Here is a 19172-nt window from a genome sequence, read left to right as displayed (position 1 = left end):
GAAAGGGATTGAAGAGATTCCTATAGTCAGAGAGTTTCTCGATGTATTTCCTGCAGAGTTGCCAGGTTTACCTCCTGACAGAGAGGTAGAATTTCAGATTGAGATAATACTAGGAACAGCGCCCATTGCAATGGCATCATACAGAATGGCTCCAAAGGAATTACAAGAATTAAAGATTCAATTAAAGGAGTTATTGGACAAAGGATTTATTAGACCAAGTGTATCACCTTGGGAAGCTCCAGTTCTATTCGTTAAGAAGAAAGATGGATCAATGCGTCTTTGTATCGATTACAGACAACTCAATAAAGTGACCATCAAGAACAAGTATCCACTTCCCCGAATCGACGATTTATTTGATCAATTAAAAGAAGCTTCAGTTTTCTCAAAAATTGATCTACGTTCGGGTTATCATCAATTAAAGATTCAAGAAAAAGACATTTCAAAAACGGCGTTTAGAACAAGATATGGTCACTATGAATTTATCGTGATGCCGTTTGGAGTTACGAATACACCAGCTGCTTTTATGGATTTAATGAACAGAATTTTCCAACCGTATTTGGATCAGTTTGCTGTGGTGTTTATTGATGATTTTAATATATTCAAAGTCAGAAGAAGAGCATAGTTCACACTTACAGATTGTTTTACAGATTTTACGAGACAAGAAGCTTTATGCTAAATTCTCTAAATGTGAATTCTGGTTGAATGAAGTGGCATTCCTTGGACATGTAATTTCTGCAGAAGGAGTTCGAGTGGATCCCCAAAAGATTAAAGCTATTCTGGAGAGGGAAGTTCCAAAGAATATATCGGAAGTTAGAAGTTTTCTGGGGTTAGCTGGTTATTATCGAAGGTTTGTTAAAAACTTTTTGATTATAGTATTACCCCTGACTAAACTGTTGAAAAAGGAAGTAAAATTTGTTTGGACTCAAGAATGTCAAGAGAGTTTTGAAAAGTTAAAGAAGATTCTTACAGAAGCTCCAGTGTTAGTTCAACCCGAGTCTGGAAAGAACTTTATAGTGTATAGTGATACGTCTCATAGTGGTTTGGGATACATATTAATGCAAGAAGGCAAAGTGGTAGCCTATGCTTCGAGACAACTAAAACCACACAAGAAAAATTATCCAACACACGACCTAGAGATGGCGGCAGTAGTGTTTGCTTTAAAGATCTGGCGTCACTACTTGTATGGTGAAATGTGTAGCTGATGCCTTGAGTTCGAAAGACGTTTGTAGCTTTGCGAACTCTTGATGCTAGATTATCGTTAAGAGAAGATGGTGCAATTTGTGCAGAACTGATGGTCAAGCCCGTATGGCTAAATCGAATTAAAGAATTGCAAGTTAAAGATGAAAAGTGTTTAAAGAGGATACAACAAATAAAGAATGGAGAGGATACGGATTATGAGATTAAGTCTGATGAGAACTTGTATTATCAAGAAAGATTAGTAATTCTAGATGATGATGAATTAAAGAATGATTTGTTAAATAGTCCATTGACAATGCATCCGGGAGGGAACAAAATGTATATGGATCTCAAGAGTCGATATTGGTGGCCGGGAATGAAGAAAAACATTACGGAATTTGTATCAAAGTGTTTGACTTGTCAACAAGTCAAAGCTGAACATCAAGTTCCGTCAGGATTGTTACAACCGATTTCAATTCCTCAATGGAAATGACTAAATTAAGGGGCGAGAGTTGTAACATCCTCAATACTGGGTTAGTGACTAAATTAGAAAGTTTCAGATTTTGGTGATTAAAATAGAATGAATGAATAGTATAAAGATTTATATGTAAATGATTGTGTATAATTTAATTGAAAGGAAGAAGGAATGGAAGGGCCAAAGAGTCATTTGCAAGGAAAATTAATTAAAGAAGGGATAAGGATATATATGAGTACAAGTGGGTTGAAAAGGAGAGAACAACAAAGGCTTCTAGAGTTCTCTTCTTCTTCTTCTTTCTTCCTTGTGCGTGTGAACCAAAGCAAAGGTAAGATTTCTGATTATTGAGTTTCTTGTTAAATTTAATATTGGGTTTTGATTATTGGATGATAACTAAGCTTGAGGAAAGCTTAAGTTATCTTAACATCAAAGGATGGTTGAGTTAAGAGAGATTTAAGATTTGAAGTTCTTAAATGAAATCTTGGAATATAGTTCATAACTAGAATTGAAAGTTATATTTGACTTGTCATCAATCTAGTTAAGATATACGAAGTGTTAAAAGCAGAATTCAAACATGTTGATTTATTAATGTAATTCTTGAATTATATATGAAGGATAGGATTTGAAGGTTTAAGATGAAATAAATGAGTATAAATTGGTTTAAGGATGTGTACTAGAGTTAAGAATGAAAAAGAGGATTAAACATGAAGGATTTAATCCAAAATGAATGAATTTTCGGGTTCAAAAAGAGGATTCTGGGCAGAGCGCATCGATGCACATTCATAGTGCATCGATGCATCAAGGTTAAAACCCATAAATTGTTTGAAGGTGTATCGATGCATTAGTAGTGCATCGATGCACTCTTTTAAAATAAAAACATCGAATGCAATTCATTCATCAATGCATAAGTAGTGCATCGATGCATCCCATTAATAATGAAACATCGAATGCAATTGGTGCATCGATGCATAAGGAGTGCATCGATGCATCCCAGTAATAATAATACATCGAATACCTTTTATGCACCGATGCATCAGTAGTGCATCAATGCATACCTTCATTAAAAGATGAAATTGACTTTTCTCTTAGTCTAAAGAGTGAACCATTAGAGTATATTAGTTATAATATTGATATAAATCCATGTGTGATTATGTAGATACTAAAAGTAAGCTTATTCCGGAACGATCAAAGGATTAGAATCGAATCAAAGAAAAGCTAAGGTGAGTGCATACTATATGTATATTATAATGGAATAAGACTTGTGATAAGTCTAATCCCTAAGTTGATTTTATAATATAGTAGTGGTGAACATGCATACATGATAATTATTGTGATACATGCATAAGACATATATATGTTCATGTGATATGATATGTGATATGACATGTGATATGAGAACATGATATGAAGTGATATGAGATACATGATCACAAGAGAAATGATATGAGTACATGAACATATGAAATATAACAATAATGCACATAGTATACGATATGAGAACTATAGGTGTAATTGGCATGCCAAGAGTCGAGGGTATAATAGTCCTTCGGGATGTAGTCCTTCGGGATGTAGGGGTCCTACAGGACATAGATAATAGTCCTATGGGACAAATACTGAACTAAGGTTCGGTGCCCCATGAGCGAATTGATACGAGCTGTGGTGACAGCGTTAGTGCACAACCTCAATGTACTCACATACCTCTATTCTCAATAATATACATGGGCTATACAATTGAAATGCAGATTTACAGTGAAAGTGATACAAAAGGTAAGTTTCGTATGTGCATTATATGTATCGTGCGATAGATACATGCATATTGAAATGTCATGATCCAATGGTAAGTATGAACATTCATAAGTTTATTGTTGCATATTCATTTATTGCCTCACTAAGTCTATGACTTAGCGTGTAAGTGATTTATACGTAGGTACCAAGAATCAGGAAAAGTGGAAATAGAAGTAGCACGGACATCAATACTACTAAGAGATCAGATCATAAGTAATTGACAAAGTATGGACTTGGTTATGTATAGAATGTTGGCATGTAATAAGTGTTAATTACGAATACTCTGATCGATTTTGTATTTTATGGTCTTATGTAAATTAAAGTATTTCGTTTTAATGAAAGTTTTAAAAATTCCCGGGATTTTCTATAAGAGTCAAGGTTTTGAAAAGTCAATGTGACACCTTAGACTTGTATTCGGGTCGGATATAAGTTAAGGGTGTTACAAATGTTATCGATTTGTAACAAATTAGTTACTAATGTTGTTGATTTGTAACAAATCGATCACTCGACGTAAACAACTGTTAACTTGGGTGATGGAAAACTGATGTGACACGTTAAATAGTGATCTGACACAATTTTACCACAAATTTAACTCCCCCAAACTTTAGCTGGTGTTTTTTTTCTCTCTTTTATAAATAATAATACCATAACACAACCACCATAAAATATTACAGAGCTGCTCGGTACAACAGTTGGTGGTTAAAAACCACATTAAGTGGTGGAGCATCGTCAGCCTAAATGTGCAGGTATTAAATCCTCCATCCAATAGACAAAAAATAATTACCAAGGGATTAAAAATTTATATATAATTAATATAAAAAATAAAAAATAATATATATATAATCGGGGCGGGACGGGGATACCTTGCCCCGAACTCGAACCCAAAAAAATCCCTGATACCCGACCCGATTTTATTCAAACCCGACCGACCCAAACTTGGTCGGGTTTCCCCGTCGGGTTCGGGTCATTCTGCCATTCCTACGTGCTAACACTTGGGGGCATTCGTCCTTTGTAGCAATTACACACATCGGGACAAATTCGCTTCCAAAGCAGTGGTTAATACCATGATACGATTAATCGGTTCTTTAATTATATAATTCATTTATATTTTTCCAGTCAATGTCAATGTCTTGTTTTACAACGATCTATTTTTTTAACAATTTAGAAGAAAATTCCTAATACTGCTACTAAAATATGATGGAACTCAAGAATATGATATCTAACCCGAGTGAGGCGTGGCCATTAGGGAGATGTCTAAGGAAACACATCCTAATATAAGGCTAAGGAAAGGCGTAACTGGACATGTAATTTTGTTTAACATTTCCGGTGGAGCGCCACCTAAACAATTAATTTCGTTACCTAAAATGTTAATCTTTTAATGTTTCCGGTTGCAACCGGAAATGTTACGGTAACATTTCTATTTGCTTGTTAAAATGATCACCTGTTTGCTCGTACTGATAAGTTTCTAATTCCCCTTGCTAAAAACAGAGGCATATCAACATGAAAATGATTGAAATAGCGATGTTAAAGAATAAACCAAAGCTGTTTCTCATGTGATATTGTGTTGTGTTGAACTCTAAAAAGGCATCCATGATTTGCTGGTTAAATTGCAGTCTGATAACCTTTGGAGTGATCCCAGTGGTTAAGGGAATTTACTCTCTGATTGATCCAGTGGTTAAGGGAATTTTACTCTCTTATTGATCCGGTTCAGGTAACGGAGTCTGCTGCGTGCGTTTAAATCTAAATCTTTGAACAAAAAAATTAAGTTGCAATCTAAGATAGCGGAAAACTCAAAACATGTAACATTTCAAAAAAAAAAAAACTGGGTGTCAAAATCTGATGAAATAGCCAGTTACTTAATGATTTTAGAGGGTTATTAAATAATAAGCAGTCAAGGATGATGGCATAAACAGAAAAACTAAGAATAATCAGTTGGATATTGACAATAAATTCCCAAGTAATTGAATTGGGTTGGTGAGTTTAAATACAACATTCTGTTTTGTTCAAATGAATACAACAGTTATATGTACAGCACGCACAAAGGGAGACAACAAGGTAATAATGGTTAGAGGAAATTCAAGAATTATTTACAAAAATCCCATTGCCAATAAACCTTCTCAACAATCCCTCCACCAACTTCTTACTGCAAGGTGAAGTGTATCTGATGCCGGAGGAACACCTGAGATATGGCACTGCAACTGTCATGGCAAGCTTTTATTGCAATCCACCTTTGATGGCTTTCTCCGCCGCAACGACCTGAACATTATGGATAGAAGTGAATATCTCAAAACTACAAGTAGCCACAAGAAGCAAGCAGACCTTTCCAAGGATCAGCAGACAATAATCATACGAATGCGGAACATAAATGAAAGAAATACTGCATGTCGCGATGCGTGTAAGAGAACAGTTTAGAAAGGAGGACATGAAACCACGTTTTGAAAGTTAACCAATAGGTTTCTAATAATAACATATTGCTTTTGATTCAGAGTTCAAGAAAGCTACTAAAATGGAAGACCACTCAAAGCTGAGAGGATTCTACCTGGAAAACTCAGCAAATACGTTTTCATGATTTGTTTAGTAAATAGATCAGACTCGTATGTTTGATTGAATATGAGAATGGGTCAACAACTACCAATTGTGAACCTATGTTGATCGAACCCTTCATTTTTCTTGAATTTCGTGTCTGACACATGGATATGGAGACATGCCCTCTAAAGATCTTCCAAATACATGGAGAAAACATAAAAAAGAAACTAACCGTATCCATTTCAGATCCATGCTCATACCTGATACTTACACCCGAGTCCCTGACTAAACAAACAAAAAGATTGCTCACTAATTAAAACATTAATATGGATTCTGGTACCTGATAAAACAAAGGAACAAAGAGCTCAAACAAATGGAATTTGTTTAGAATCTTAAGGCTATATTATGAAATATTAGCTTAGAATGTCTTGGATAATATGTTAAACTACGATTTTCAACTCAATTTCTTTATGTATGTGAAAATGGAATGTGGTAATGATTAAGAAAAGATGATTATGGTCCAATGCTGCATATGCTGCATACCTCCCCACCAGGCTCTAAAACAGTATCTTCTACAACATCACTTAGCATCTCAATGGAACGGCAAAAGCCAATGATACAAAGCCGTCTGCACCTGTCAAGTCTCCCTAGATTGACCAAACCACGTCTAAAGTCTTTTAGGATTAAAAACCTCGGTTTAATGACAAATTAACGGCATGGAAGTTTCTTACATTTGTCGCTGCATTGTCGAAAAGAGCACCTAGACATAAGCCTCGGTTAGGATCCATGTAATTACTCTCTTGAAACCGTTGTAATCTTTGAGATGCTTTTGACTTCCCCTGTTTCTTCTGGACAAATAACAAATTCTTCACCCAAAATACAAATTAAGTACATGTTCTAAAAAGATGAGCCAATGAATGAAACAAATGTCAAGACCGAGTCCCACATACCATCTAAGCTCAAAATTCCATTTTACTTGGGTCAATTAACAACATAATCGTTGATGGCTCTTAAATACTCTAAGAAAGAGTTATAAGAGTTCTTTTTCCACATTTTGAAATCTTAATTCTCAAAGAAAGGTATTTTTATACTTATTCCTAAAGATAGGATTATTTATTCAAATAAGCATCACAAAAGTCAATTAAGGCCTTAACTTCACATTTTTTCCAATTTTCTCTTTCAGCATTAATTTTTCGAATATATTTTATATTTCAAATATACATATAAAGAATTAAATAGTGTTTACCTTCTCATCTCTTTCAATTTTTTTGTTTCATTCATTACTATTTTTCAAATGTCTTATATTTTCTTATTCAAACAATAGATATAAAAAAATAAAATGTAAATCATTTTCCTATTGAAAATTTTTGCATAATTCACTATTTTCCTAACTTCCTCATCCTCTCCTTCCACCCTTGTCGAATAGAAATATAAATCTTTTCTTTTCTTGTTGTTATCAATCCCCATTATTAAGGGGTTGTTTGATAAAATAAAATGATTAAGCGTTGAATGATTCAAAGACTTTGTATGAATTAGCTTTGAATGTAACATGATGTTTGATAATGGTTCTGAATGTACAATCTGAATTATGAATATTTTCATTTTTACCTTCATAATGATTTATTATATTATAAGATATGATTGTTTAATAAGACAACATGTGAAAAAATAGGTATTATGGTAAAATACCGGGTGCTTAATGATTCAGAATGTACTTTAATGCTAAATCATCCAGCAGTGTTTTGTTGTTTCATTCTGCATAGTCTTCATTCAGAGGTGAGAATCAAACACGCTGAATGTTGAACGGTTCAGCATTCAGCGCTGAATGGTTCCATTCAGCAGTAAACAAATAACCCCTAAGTTTATGATTAAAAAAACAAAACCAACTTAATATTGTGAAAACAAATTTTTTTCATAAAATACCCAAAAATGGGTTTTTTTCCTCATAAAATTACTATAAGTAAATATGTATTATTATAAATAATTAAACAACACCTTTTATAAAAAAAAATCAATGCAATTCTCATAGAATAATCTTTCTAAGTGTACATTTGACTATCAGTCATATTCATTTCCTTTGTACAAAAGGTATTGAAATTAAATATGAAAAATAAATTTGATACCATTTTAAAAGAATATTAACACCACATTTTATTTAAATTTTGACATCTAATCTAAATTTTCTAGCTCCGTCACCGGTTATAAGTTATTTAAAATAAGAAAATGTGGATTTATATATTATCAATGAGTGTGGATGAAGGAGAGGGTAAAGAATCGGGGGGGGGGGGGGGGAAGAATATTGCAATATCAAAAACATGAGAAAAATAGAAGAGAGCTTTTTAATGTTCATTTGGATAAATCACCTTGTTTTAAAGTATCCTTACTTGGGTATTAAGATTCCAAAAACCAATGATATCACCTTGTTAGAATAGTCAAATTACAATTTTCATCTCTGTGCTATACTCAATCTAGGGATTAAGTCCTCATACTTTTGGCATAATTCTGTCCCACTTATTAATGTTATGCATTGGTCCAAATCACTAAATTAGTGGAAAATAACTAGTTTGATAACCATAACTCAATTAAATACAGGTACTGTCACCAAATTAAGTGTAGTACAGGGAAGGAAACCATAATTTGACCGAGTAATAACAAGGTAATAAGAACACATACATCAGAAGTAGCTATACGCCGCGGAACCATTGAACCTCCCATTTGAATTAATCCATCTGAAGTGAACAAAGTGACACTCTCCTCTTGAACCCATTCCACATCTGCAAATTCCAGTCAAATACAAAAACAATGATATCAATTCAATTCAATTCTTAACACCTATGACCCTTTATAGAACAACAATATAAATCACAACGCAAAACTTTTTTTTTAAAAGCCCCAATATCCTCAACACCTATGACTCTTTACTCAATTCAATTGTATTTCGTACATAAAAGAAGCAACATTAATCTATAAATAGATATATTGCCCTGTTCCGTTGACTGCGATAAAAAACATTTGCTCATTTAGTTTAAGCATGCATGAGTTTCTATCTCATGTTTGTTAAAGAGAATTGTGATGGACATGTTAAAGTTTTAATGGTTTTTCATAATTTTTTAGTTAACCAAATTTTGGTCAAAATTGGTTTTAACACTTTATTTTTAAAATTTTTAATTTTGACCTTAATTTAAATGTTTATGCATGTGACTTATTGCAAATGATATCTCTCTAAAAACTGATATTAATTTTTCAAATGCATAACTTTTTGGATAGCTTTAGAATTCATGTACTAACTAACATGTTTTTCATCTTTATTGAAATTCAATGTCTTTTAAATGTCAAGCTTTTAAAGTCAAAATTTGTTTGGAATGCTTTATTGGGGAAGCTTTGATTTTTCAAATGGTTTATGCTAAAATTTACCACTTACTCTCAATTGTTATTTTTAAACTTTAAAGTTGAATTTATTTTTATATAACAAAAAGGGGGAGAAGTATGAGTTTGAAAAATTCAATTTCAAGAATGAAAAAGGGGGAGCTTTAATATTTTCCAAAATATGTCCCCTTTCATTAAATGTTTATTAAGGAGGAGTTTTGCCAAAATAATTTTTCAATGTTTTTGTATATAAAAAGGGAGAGATTTTGAACCATGTTTTATAATATTTGATATAACAAATTAAAGCAAAATGTTTTTGGACTTAATTGAATTTGTTCAAAACTTTCAAAAATAATTCAAAGTCCATTAAACTAGAATTTGAGCACAAAACAGTTTTCTGGTTACGTAGTACCGATACTATTCTTACAGTATCGATACTACATGAACAATATTGATATTGTTCATGTGGTACCAATACCAAAAGTAAGAGACGTATCAATACTCTCTAGGTAGTATCGAAACTACCAGATGATTTCGAAATTGCTCAAATACTAGAATACAAAATAAGTATCGATACCGAAGGGGTACCGATACTATTTACACAGTTGTATCGATAATCCCCAACGGCTCCAAAACATCACCAACGGCTAAAACGTCAAAAATTCATTCTAACATATAACAACAAGTTGAGACACTTGAAGAAGGTTGGAAACATCCAAGAAATCAAACAAGAGAAGAGTTTTCATTATTATTTTCATTTCTCTTGTAAATATAGTGTTTAAGCTCATTGCAAATCTTTAATTGTTTTCTTGTGAGCTTAATTTTTGTAACACATTTGTTATGGTTGTGAGTACTATAAATTATACACAATTAATGTGCAAGTATATACAATCGCTCATAATAAGTGATGAGTGAATATCGTCTCCACAGAGATTGGTGGAAATTACAAAGTTTAACCAAATCAAAGCTCTACTCTATCTAAGTATAGTAGTGATGATATGTATCAATGAAGATGTCACGACAAAGAAAAGTGTATGTTGGTAGATATGGATTGATAGTATGATGTAGTAGCAGATGAAAATGTAGTGGCAAGAGCATTATAATGTTGAAAATGATAGAAATGTTAAGACAATAAAAAACGTAAGAACAGTAATAATGATAGTTTGATAATCCTCACACACAAGCTGCATGAGAGAATTAATGGTAGGAATTAATTTAAGGATGCTAAACTTATCTCTCAAGTAGATTTAATCTATCTAAACCTCACTTACTCGACAGAGTTTGCTAAAAATGCTCCCGCTATCTCTAGTCAAAGGAACTTAATAGAATAGAATGTCACGGCATCTCCTCTTAGTCTCAACTATGGTAGCCTACGCTAATAAAATTACCCTCTTAGTCGTTGAAATCTTATCATAGTCTCTCTCAAGCACTAAGGATTAGGAATAGTACTACTATGTAGGGTTTAAGCTTAAGAAATACTACATCCAATGCTTATGCAGATCTTACTTGTGTTTCTCTCGAATACTACAAGCATTAATGACCAAGTTCTCTTGAACACCTAGTCTTCATCTAAGTAATGAACCTTTCATGCCTCCTAGAAACTTAGAAGATGAAACATTCATAAGAAAAACAAGTAAATGCAAAGATAAATTTAAATCTACCATTAAAACAAAATCAAGTTCCATAAAATCAACCCCACCAAATAAGGTTAGTTTATGGTGAGGTTCGAATCATCCATGAAATAAAACATGAAAATCATTCATTCCAACAACCCAATATCAAATGAAAAATAACAGTAAAGGGGAAGGGAGAAGAAGCCTTCGACATGCGCAGTTAGAACTCTCCTCGACCAGCACGAATCGTCTTAGCTTGATAGCTCCTCTCAGACGCCTAGCTTGCACTCTTGAGCTCGTTAATGGAGGAACACAACTAAGAGAATAGAGGGAAGAAAACGGTGGAGCAGATGAAGAAAATCTAGCTAGAGATGGTGAGTGTGTAACCTCCTTCCTCTCTCATGTGAGGTATATTAAATAATAAAAAAATATCCAAGGGTATTAATGGGATTTTACACTCCGAATACCCATCATACCCCTAGAGTCACTCCTTGGGCGTGAGTTTTATCCTTCCAGGTGGCAGTGGTCCCCAGCAGGCAATTATAACCATCAAACACATGCCTTGTCAACTGTCATTTTATAAAAATATCTATTTATCTTTTTCTACAACAGAAATGCCAAGGCATTTCAATATGCTTCAGCAACCTGTTATGTCACAACATTTCTTCTCAGTTCAACCTTTTGCTTGTTATTTTCTGCACAACATAAGCAACCACACATTTCCTTTATACAACACATTTATAAGATAAAATAGCACAACCACCATTAATGCAATTATATGCATCTAAAATGACCTAAATGAGCTTTTAAACAAACAATAACTTAAGTGAAAAATGCCTTAAAAGTAACTCTTTTAGGGAGTTATCAACATTCCTTTTAAGAGGTTTTCATGTTTACATCTTTTAACATTTTGTAAAAGGGGATTGGTTCTAGCTTAGCCTTTGAAAAACTAGGGAGTTATATAAAGTTATCTCTTTGTTCTGGAAAAAGAAAGAACAAATTAGTGAATTTGTTAGAAAATCCTAAGTAAAGAGCTTAAGTAGTGGATTTAGACTTGATTGAGAAGGAAAGCCACTATAAATCATTGTGCAAATTGTTTCATCTTTTTACTCCTTACTCACTAAACTCAAAAAGCTAATTCACTCCCTCTAGGCAAATTATTCTGTTGTTTAATTGCATCGAATCCCAAAAAGGGTTGTTGCTAACTTCGATTGAAGAGATCTTTTCCCCAATTTTTCTATTTTGCACATTCCTCATACTTTCTCTAATCATTGCCCAATGTTGGTTAATACCTCGCTTAATCTTCCAACTTCGAGATCGAATACCTCTTTTTTTACGATTCGATGCTGAATGGATTCTAGAAGAAGACTTCAATGAATAAATAAAGAATACTTTGTCCACCATGTCTGGAGATATGCCGCTTAAACTTCAAATCCTAAGTGGAAAAATTAAGAGTTGGAGTCGTGGCTTGAAATCAATGAGGTCAACGCATAAGGAATCTTTTAAATAGCAAGCTTCTTGATCTTTCTTATAAAGACCCTGATGATGAAACTTTGGCTGAACTTTTAGATGTCAAATTGGCTTTTAAATGGAAGTTGACAATGAGGAAATTTTTTGGGAACAAAGAGCTTGGGTGAATTGGTTACAATAGGGAGACCCAAACTACCTACTTTTTCCATAATTGGGCTACCTACAGGGAAAAAAAGAAATACTAATCGTAGCCTTATGAATGATAAAATGACTTGGTCACAGATGAACAGAAATCGCGCAACTAGTATATGCTTATTTTCAGGAATTATTTATCTCGTCGCCAGTTATCGACCCGACTCCAATTATTAATCAGATGACTCCATCCATAATCGACCCCATGAATGATATCCTTAATGCTGACTTTCAGTTGGAGGTGACAAAGGCAATCAAAAGCATGGCCCCCTACAGGCCTCGGTTTTGATAGTTTCCTTGTAGTCTTTTACCAAAGATATTGGCACATTGTTTGGGATGAAGTTGGTCAATTTTGCCTCTCCGTTCTCACTAGATCTAGAGACTTGGATGATATCAATGTGACGACTATTGTTCTTGTTTCAAAAGTAGAGTCCCCTACTACTATGAGTCAATTCCACCCGATCAGTTCATGCAGTGTCCTATAAAATAATCACCAAACTCTTTGCCAAAAGATTTAGAAGTATTCTTGATAATTGTATAGATCAGACTCAAGCACCTTTGTACCAGGTAGACTCATAACATATATGTTTTGATAGCCTATCATTATTGCATGTGAAAATGAAAAAGACGGGTTATAAAGTTGCTTTTGCCCTAAAGATTGATATGGAAAAAGCATACATCATAGTTAATTGGAGTTTTCTTGAGAATATGTTAACTAGAATGGGCTTGATGGAAACTGGACTTCCATGATCATGGAGTGTGTTAACTCGGTCAATTTTAATGGAATTAATGGCTGTCGTTTTCTTCCTACTCGTGGCTTGAGGCAAGGAGACCTATTAAGCCCTACCTCTTTTTAATTTGCGCTGAGGGTTTGTCAAGTTTATTTAATTAAGCCAAAAGCAACAAATTTAATTCATGGCATAAAGGTGGGCATATATGAATTTCTGATTATTCATCTGTTTTTCGCAGATGACAATACTGTTTTTGGGGAAAGTACTATGTCAGAAGCTGAAAGAGTTAAAGCCCTCATTACTACCTATGAGAAAGAATCTAGTCCACAAGTGAACTATTCTAAGTTTTTGATTAATTTCATCAATAACGTTTCGAGGCATATTTTAGAGATTATCAATGATTTATTCAGAGTTCGATATTCCTCAAATTTGGAGAAATATCTTAGACTTCAGACCATGGTGGGCAGAAAAAAGAGGGAAGCCTTTGCACATCTAAAGGATAATATGATACTCGGTTCTCATATGTTTCTGATTTAATTGATAGTCCTACTCATACCTGGAAGCAATTCAGTGTCCTCTCTCTTTTGAATTCACAACAAGCACATCAGATTCTCTGCTTACCACTCCCTTCTGTTGACATCAAAGACATGCACATTTGGAGAGGAGATCGCTCGAGAATTTATTCTGTCAAAAGTAACTATCATTGGTTGATCAATTCCACTGACGAGCAATCAAGAAATCCAAACCTCATCCAAAATGGTTGGTTATCTACTTATTTTGGCTCCATTTGGTCTCTAAACCTTACTGCAAAAATAAAAATTCATCACTGGAGACCAAGAAATAATTTGCTTCCCACTTTCTCCAATTTACTATTGCAAAGGCTTTTGGTTAATCCAAAATGTATCCTATGTGAGGCAAGCAATGAATCTACATACCATCTCACTCAAGAATGCAACTTTGTTCACAAGGTTTTCCATGATCTTAGCATCAACCTCTCGTTTATTCCTGCTGAACAAAACTTGCTCCGTTGGCTAGCTTACTTTATTCGAATTGCTCTCGGTTCAACAACGTCGCCTATCACTCACTACATTATGGGCAATTTGGTATTATAGAAACAAAAACTGTCATAAGGGAGAAAATCAATCTACAAAAAAATATTGTTTAAGATTTGTTTCTTACATACAAGAACTCGATGCTTCAAAGGTTTCCCCTACTCAATCTCCAACCCCAGCCACCAAAGTATGGTCGCCTCCCCCTGGAGATATCATCAAAGTTAATTTCGACGCAAGCTTCAATCAAGATCTCAAATCCTCTGTCTCTGTACATTAATTTTAGAAATGGATGCGAGTACTTACCATAATGACTTTATCCTGGATGCTGAGATGGCTGAAGCAAAAGCTTGCGAACAGGCTTTCTCTCTCGGAGGAACTGGGTTTTCAAAAGATCCATGTAAAAGGAGATGCTCTCACAGTTATTTTAAATATCAACAGTACATCTGCAGATAGATCCTTCATTAGCCCAATAATTGAAAATATCAGAAAGAAAAAGGAGACCTTTGATGTTATTTCCTTCTTGCATGTCCTCATATCTTCGAACAACACTACGCGTGTCCTTGCTGAAGCCGGTAAAGTGCTTGAGGGTCATAGGGTCTGGATCGAACAAACATCGATGGCAGTTGAAGAGGAGGCTCAATGAGATACGTGGTGGCTTGAACTGCGTACATAATTGCCGAGGAGTTTTACAAATTTGTCTTCAGAGAACCTTCTAAATCAAGCTCTGAGGTTTTTCTTGGTTTTATATCATCCTCCTAAAGGTGTCCCTATGCCCTCTTTTATAATTAAAATAGGTTTAGTTATTATTTAATGCTTAATTTCACGAATTAGGATCGTGTTTATATTGGGATCCTTTTTTTTCCAGAACTAATTAAACCAAACCTACGCCACTTCCCAGTTTTTATTTTGTTCTTCAGCTTCCTTTTTTCAATGCAAATCTTTTGTCAGATCGGCTAAACTCCATTTATATAAAGAGAAAGACCCAGTTGTTAATCTTTTATATGAATTATACATAGTTATGAAGTTTAATTATTTTTTAGTTTAAGAATATTTTTGTTAGTGATTTTTACGTGATCACACTGGATTCTGCGAGTTTTCAACTTATTAGATCTGTTTTTGGGTATTTTTATTTATATATGTTGTTTTAATAGTTTGAGGGATCTGTTTTAATATTTTGTTTTCCCTAAAGTTAAGTAAGATAGTGTTAATTTGTCTTAAAATCATATTTAGTAACCAACTAGGCTTCTTAGTACCCCTCAATTTTCTAGAGCTTTATTGGTGCATATTTTGTCTTCTTTTGTTTCCTTTTTATAGTTCCTCATAGCTTCAGCTCTAGATGATCACTTGAGGTCATGTCCTTCTTTTAGACTCCATAGGGCGTATAGGGGAGGGCTCGACAGAGTGGTGTCAAGGAGACTAGACTTAGAGTTTGTTCGTTGAATGTAGACACATTAAATGCTAGGCTCCTGGAGCTGACCGACGTACTTAGTAATAGGAAAATATATTTGGCATGTATTCAGGAGACTAGGTGGAAAGGGGCTCGCGCCAGGGAGTGTAATGGGTACAAGTTGTGGTATTCAGGCGTAGATAACGCTAGAAATGGGGTGGGTATCTTGGTATCCTCTAGGCTCAAGGAAAATGTAGTTGAAGTTTGTAAATATCGAGATAGGATTATGATGATTAAGGTTATTATAGAAGCGGAAGTGGTGAATGTCCTTTCAGTGTATGCCCCACACGTTGGCCTAGGGAGGGGGAGAAACGTTACTTCTGGGATCAATTAGATGATGTACTTAGAAGCATTCCGGAGGACCAAAGAGTTTTCATAGGGGGAGACTTCAATGGCCATGTAGGTAGTGCAACCGACAGGTATGTCGGTGTTCATGGGGGTTTCGGATTTGGTAGTAGGAACGAGGAGGGGCGTACGTTGCTTGAATTTGCAACTGCACACGATATGGTGCTCATAAACTCCTTCTTTAACAAGAGATATGTGAACTTGATTACGTTCCAGAGCGGTGGACATTATACCCAAATCGACTACATCCTGATTCAAAATCGGGATCGATGGGCTTGCATTGACTGTAAGGTGTTCCCTGAAGAGGCATGTGCATCACAACACATATTGTTGGTTTTGGTGTTCCGCGTATGCCACAGACAGATCACTCATAGGAGGGCTAAGCTTGGTAAACATAGGATCCTTTGGAATAACTTACATGGAGCGACAACTGATGACTTTAGGAGTAAGGTTTTGTCTAATACAGGTTTTGGAACGTCAAACTCAAAAAATGCAGATATGTTATGGAAAAATATGGCAGATTCCATCAGAGAGGTAGGCAAAAACACCCCTGGGTTGTCGACAGGGAATGTCAAGGAACATAAAGAATCGTGGTGGTGGAACGACGAAGTCCAAACTAAGGTGAAGACAAAACAAACTTGCTTCAAGGAGTTGTTACAATGCAATGACGACGAAGAAAGATCGAAAGCTAAACAAAGATACAAGGAGGCAAAGCGGGAAATCAAGAAAACAGTGGCTAAAGCAAATGATAAGGCATACGAGGAAATGTACAAGAGATTAGACACCAAGGAAGGACAAAACGATATCTTCATGCTTGCAAAATCCAGGGAGAATAGGAAAAAGGATCTAGGTAGAATTAGGTTTATTAAGGACAATAATGGTGTTCTCTTAGTGAAAGATCATTATATTAAGAGGGTTTGGGGTAGTTACTTCTTTGGCTTATTTAATAACGGTGTCTCTCCCTATAGAGATAGTACCGTTGAGGGGTCAGCCGACTATCATACAACGGTCATTGACCGCTCTACAAGTAAGATTGGGTTTGAGGAAGTCAAAATGACACTTAGAAAGATGGGAAGGGACAAAGCAGTCGGTCCAGATCAAATTCCTATCATTGTGTGGTTGGCCCTAGGAGAATAGGGAGTTAAGTGGTTAACCAACATCTTTAATATTATTCTAGAGACTTCCAATATGCCAGAGGAGTGGAGAGAGTCTACGGTGATACCAATCTATAAGAATAAAGGAGATCCCCAACGTTGTGGCAACTAAAGAGGTATTAAACTACTCAGCCATACCATGAAGCTATGGGAAAGGTTGATAGAGTCTAGGTTGAGACAGGTTATTAGGGTTTCGGAAAACCAATTTGGCTTTATGCCAGGCAGGTCTACTACGGAGGCGATTCATCTACTTCGACGGCTTATGGAGAAATATAGGGAAAAATAGAGATCTTCACATGGCGTTCATTGACCTTGAGAAGGCGTATGATAGCGTTCCCCGCGATACGATCTAGAAGACCTTGGAAACGAGACGGATCCCAACTGCTTATATCCGTGCGATTGGAGGCGATTCATCTACTTCGACGGCTTATGGAGAAATATAGGGGAAAAATAGAGATCTTCACATGGCGTTCATGACCTTGAGAAGGCGTATGATAGCGTTCCCCGCGTACGATCTGGAAGACCTTGGAAACGAGACGGATCCCAACTGCTTATCCGTGCGATTAATGATATGTACTGTAGATCTACTACCTACGTCAGGACTACAGTTGGCGACACCGAGGCATTCCCTGTGGAAATCGGACTCCACCAAGGGTCGGCTCTTAGCCCTTACATCTTCTCTTTGATTATGAACGACATCTATTGTGTGACACCAGACGATGTTCCATGGTGTATGCTTTTCGCTGACGACATTGTCTTAGTGGCTGAAACAAAAACTGAGTTGAATAGTAACTGTCTACCTGGGAAACAACTTTGGAAGAAAAGGTCTAAGGATCAATATTGAAAAGACAGAGTATTTATGTTCAAACTTCAGTGGGAACCAAAACGATGAAGATGTAGAAATATGCATAGAAGGGCACGTTCTCCCCTCAAAAGGATTGTTTCAAGTACCTAGGGTGTATGATACGTAAAGATAGGGGTGTAGATGATGATGTTCACACCGTATAAAGGCGGGATGGCTAAAGTGGAGGGCTGCTATGGAGTTTTGTGTGACAAGAAGGTACCTCTAAAACTTAAGGGAAAATTTTATAGAATGGCAATAAGACCATCGTGCTGTATGAATCAGAATGTTGGGCAATCAAGAAGGATCAGTAAGGAGGATGGAGGCGGGCAGAAATGAGAATGCTTCGATGGGTATGTGGTAAGACTCTGTGGGACTGACACCAAACTCTTCTCTTAGGATGTCCTTGGGGGTGGTGCATGTATCCGAAAATTGAGGGAGGGAGACTACGGTGGTTTAGGCATGTCCTAAGACGACAACCATCGGATGCGGTAGGAGGGTAGAGTCGATTACAGTCGATGGTACCAGAAGGAAAGGTCGACCAAGGCGGAAGGGGAAGACTGCTTGAGATCTGATTTGAAGGATTTAGCCCTTACCGAGGACTGACCTCTGATAGGAAATTATGGCGACTTAAGACCAGGGTAGCCGAGTAGGCGAGTCACATCCATTGGTGTATCATCTTTGTCTTCTTTAATGCCTTTGTAGTAATTTCAATACTTATTTCTATACGTTCTGTTATTGGAATTTATGAAGGCTTAGAACTAAGGTAGCAGAGTAGTGTTGCCTTAGTTTAGGTTTTATCCCATTTGACTTTATTCCTTCTCGTAGACCACTCGTTGAATTCTGTGTATAATGCTCTTCATTTCCTCTTTTTAATTTTGGTCGGGTCTACGTTTCTATCTATATGCAGATATTTTATGCAGGGATTACTTCCCATTACAGATCATATGAAGACTGCATATGAAGATTGTTCAACTACGCATTTATTTATTTATTTAA

General features: G+C 35.5%; 1 long non-coding RNA gene and 1 pseudogene across 1 annotated transcript; both read right to left on the bottom strand.

Annotated features, from left to right (window-relative positions):
- Nucleotides 1–5519: 5519 nt before the first annotated feature.
- On the bottom strand, nt 5520–12345 carry LOC120144407 (annotated as a pseudogene).
- Nucleotides 12346–13894: 1549 nt separating this feature from the next.
- On the bottom strand, nt 13895–15299 carry LOC120144550. Its single transcript, XR_005518045.1, has 4 exons — nt 14690–15299; nt 14514–14589; nt 14270–14418; nt 13895–14138 (listed from the first exon to the last, which is right to left on the bottom strand). It is a non-coding gene; the product is annotated as an uncharacterized LOC120144550 (long non-coding RNA).
- Nucleotides 15300–19172: the final 3873 nt, after the last annotated feature.

The sequence above is a fragment of the Hibiscus syriacus genome, unplaced genomic scaffold (assembly GCF_006381635.1).
Source record: "Hibiscus syriacus cultivar Baekdansim isolate YM2019G1 unplaced genomic scaffold, ASM638163v2 tig00002317_pilon, whole genome shotgun sequence".
NCBI lineage: Eukaryota > Viridiplantae > Streptophyta > Magnoliopsida > Malvales > Malvaceae > Hibiscus > Hibiscus syriacus.
Note: the sequence above shows the minus strand (reverse complement) of the source record. Positions and strands in the feature narration are given on the sequence as shown.